The sequence below is a fragment of the Buceros rhinoceros genome, unplaced genomic scaffold, assembly GCF_000710305.1.
Source record: "Buceros rhinoceros silvestris isolate BGI_N320 unplaced genomic scaffold, ASM71030v1 scaffold28253, whole genome shotgun sequence".
Classification (NCBI taxonomy): domain Eukaryota; kingdom Metazoa; phylum Chordata; class Aves; order Bucerotiformes; family Bucerotidae; genus Buceros; species Buceros rhinoceros.
The window spans coordinates 3,349-6,992 of NW_010403977.1; positions in this window are offsets into that span (position 1 = coordinate 3,349).

Genomic DNA, 3,644 nt, shown 5'->3' on the forward strand with positions numbered 1-3,644 from the left:
TACCACTTCCCTTGGTCCTCTGTACCCCAGCCAGCGCCCCCGCTATGGAGCTGCCTTGCAGCCTGTCACCCCCACTCTGCTCACCCAGAAACGCTACGAAACCTTCCAAAAATTGCTATCAGAACAATACTTCCCTGCAAAAAAAGTTATATTGTTGACCGCAGCAATTAGAAAGAGTCCAAAATTCCCAAGCTGCCCCAAGAACCATTTTAGGATTCTCTAACCACCGCCCCCCCAACGCTGCTCCCTACAGCTCTGGCATCTATAGAAGTACCCATAAATCTAGTGAAAAGTTCACGTTCATCCGAGCGGGTGCCCTGCTGATGAGGAGGGTGACAGTGGGGCTGCTCAGAGCATTGTAGCGTCACTGACACAGGAGCAGCGTCCAAAGAGTGACCATCAGTGTAACTGAACGGTTGCTTCTCCAAGGGACTGCCCCCTCGCTCCTTACCTCTGTTCTCGGGGTGACTGGCAGTGTCCTCCGCTGTCGCCATCCCAGTGCTGACAGTGCCACCTTCCTCCTCCTCCTCACCATGCTGCCAGGGCCGAGACAACGATCACTGCAGGGCAGATGGCGGCAGAGCCCGAGCAGGATGAAGCTGCTGGCGCGGGCACTGGGCCCTGGCTCCTCCTTGTCGCCTTCTGCAGCACACGGTGCGATGCGCGAGCTAAGCCCAGGACAGCTCTTTAGCTTGTCCTGACCTAACACGGTCAGGACTTCACCTGCCGTCCATTAACCACCAGTGAAACACACAGGCAGAGAGAGCACGGCTTGGGGGAGACCACGGCTTGCAGGAGGTGCTCCAAGGTGGTGTCCTCACCAGTCACATCTACCCTGCTGTAGACAAGAACGCACCGTTACAGCCTCCCCATCGCCCTGGGCTTTGGACCAGGACAGGGTGTGCCGGGCATCGGGGCTGAGTCCGTGTAGTCTCTGCGGGGAGTTTCTGGAGACCATTTTGGAACCATCCCTGGGGGAGAGGAGATTTGCCGGGAACAGCAAAAGGAAAACTGAACTGTGCGCTGGCAACCGCTGGAAGTGGCCAAAGGAACAAAGGGCAAAGGAAGGGGCCAGAGCCCCTGTCCCTGAAGGCTTCCACCTTCCTCACAAAACAGAGCGGCAGACACAAAGGGTATCGAGTTCAGTGAAGCTTCTCAGGCAGTTCTTGTAAAGGTGCTTGAAGGGACCGGACAGTTGAAGATCACCTCGTTTCAGTGACCAATTAGGAACAGGAAAATACCGGGGTTTTATCGGCATTCTCTCTCCTAATGGAGATGATCCACAGAGAATCTCAAGACAAGAGTCCCGACAGAGCAAAGGTGTCAGTTCTCAGCTCGTTTCCGGGGCTGGAGGAACTGACACCACCCCAACTCCAGCCACGCGCCCACGGGGTGCCGCACAGCTCGGGCACTACGTGGCCCACAGCGCACGTCCCGTGCTGGAACTCCCGACAGCAACCCCTCCTGCTCACGTCCCCGCTCCTCAGACAGCCCACGGGCGTGACCAGCACGGAGCTGTTTCCACTCCCTGCGCCAGGGGTTGCAAGAGCCACATACAGCAAAGAACCGACGAGGACAACGGGGTGGCGACAAGCATTGCCTTCCCTCCTCATTTTGCAGCCGCCTCGTGCCCCGAGCTGTGCTGAGCTTTTCTTTGCCGGCACTTCTGCTGCTCTCACCAACTGCTCTTCAGACCTCGCCGTTCCCTCCTGCTTAGCGCTCACCTTGCAGGAACGTTCTCTTCACTGCAGGCAGACAACGCCAGAGCTATTTTTGCAAGTTTTTAAAATAAAATTCCTGGCTCGCATCCACCAGTTCACTGCCCACCCCCACCTTTGGCAGGTGTCACATTTTAAGGCTCCTGCATTTCCAGGAGCACATGCCAAGAACGAAGAGAGATCCGCGCTGTGAATCTGAAATATTGGTGATATTTGGGGTAGGGGGTTTTCTGGGTGGTGAAAAACAGAGAGAACTGCTGTGATGGGCGAAGAGACTGGTGTGGTACAAAGACCGTAAACCCAGTTAGCAGCAGCCATCTTCAGCGCATCTTCAGCCAAGGGTGCCGTGATCTCCTCGGATGAGTAGAACCAGCTGACTGCAGGTTTTAATGTCATTAACAAACCCCCTGCCCCAGTGAAGCCTGCCTGCCCTCCGGCCCAGCCCCCAGCAGCTGACACCCAGCTCTCCACCAGCCTGAGAGGGAAAAGAGCAGTTCAGGGCAGCGAGAGGAAGGTGGACACGGCCCTCGACGGGAAGCTGTCCCTCCCCAGGGACCAGTGCGGCAGGCACAGACCCCGAGGCAGGCTGGGCGCACACCCCGCGGAGTCACCACCACGTGTTGAACAGCTCTCGCTGCAGGCGAGCGACGGAGAACCGTGGACACCAGGTAAAATCCCCAAGCAACTCCCAGGGTTAGACGCTGAGTTTTCACTGCTGCTCCGACAGCAATGAACACTGACCGCAGCCTCACTCCACCCAGGCTCTGCAGCGTCTCTCAACCAGCTACCACAAAGCAGCGGGCGCCATCCCCAGCGTGCCCTGCCTCCCCTCCCCTCCCCAAAGCACTGCCGCAGCCAGGTCACAGGGGGCTCGCTCCTTCCATACACCGTGAAAGCCAACAAAATACGATCAATAAAACTTTTAAAGCTCTCCACGAAAAAAAGCACAGGGGTTGCAGCTGCAACGCAGTGTCAGCTCTTCATTTTTTGACAGGAACATTTTTTAGCACAGTGACAAACACATGGAGCTGCTAAAACCGACACCAGTGTTGTTGAAGGTAAAGGTCTCTTCCAACTAGATGATTCTGTGAATGTGGCTGATTTCAGGAGCTCAGGGTTCTGTGGCAGCAAAACCCCCAGTCGCTGCACTGGGAAAGGTGGTCAGAGTTCTGGTTCTGGCGAGGGCTGCGGCTGGGAGGACAAACTGGCAATTACTGCTGTGAGGCGAGTTTAAATCCGTCTCATCATCTGCTTCACCACTCGTGCAGCTCACAGCACCATCTCCCAGTCCTAGAGCTAAGGTAGACCGATCTGGTTGGGACAAGCAGAGATGTTCATTAGGTCTGTGGGGTTGCACGGGTCTGGAGGACACCAGCTCTCGTGCTGCTCTGCCAGGGCAGAGACACATCGCCAGCACAAATGCAGAGTAACACACGACAACTGTCATGGACAAAATCTGCCCCAACAACTCCCCAGTGTGATCGCTGGAGGCACTTTGGTGTGTCGTGCTACAGGCCACCAGCCCCAGGAAGACCATGTTCCTGGACCCCCGAGCGGTCTGGTGCAGCACAGGCTGACCCAGCAGCAGATGCGCCCCAAAGCCCCAGGAAGGTCCCCTGGGCGGACTCCACACAGCTCTCCACCACGCAGGATCTGGATGTAGCAAGACGAGTCCGTAGCCACAGTCTGTAGCCAGTGAGAAACCACACTGTCCACAGAGAAGGTCCCAGCTGCTCCTCCACGAGTACCAGAGGGATGGTGGGTGTTTTCCCTCCAGCTGGGGATACGGCAGATGTGCTGTTCCCAGGCGTCACAGTACATCATCAACTCTGCATTTCACCAAACGCTTACTGCTACCACACGATCCTAGCTTTAGAAATGTAAAAAAGTGTTTTGAGATTTCACTTCTCTCCACGCATCGGAAGA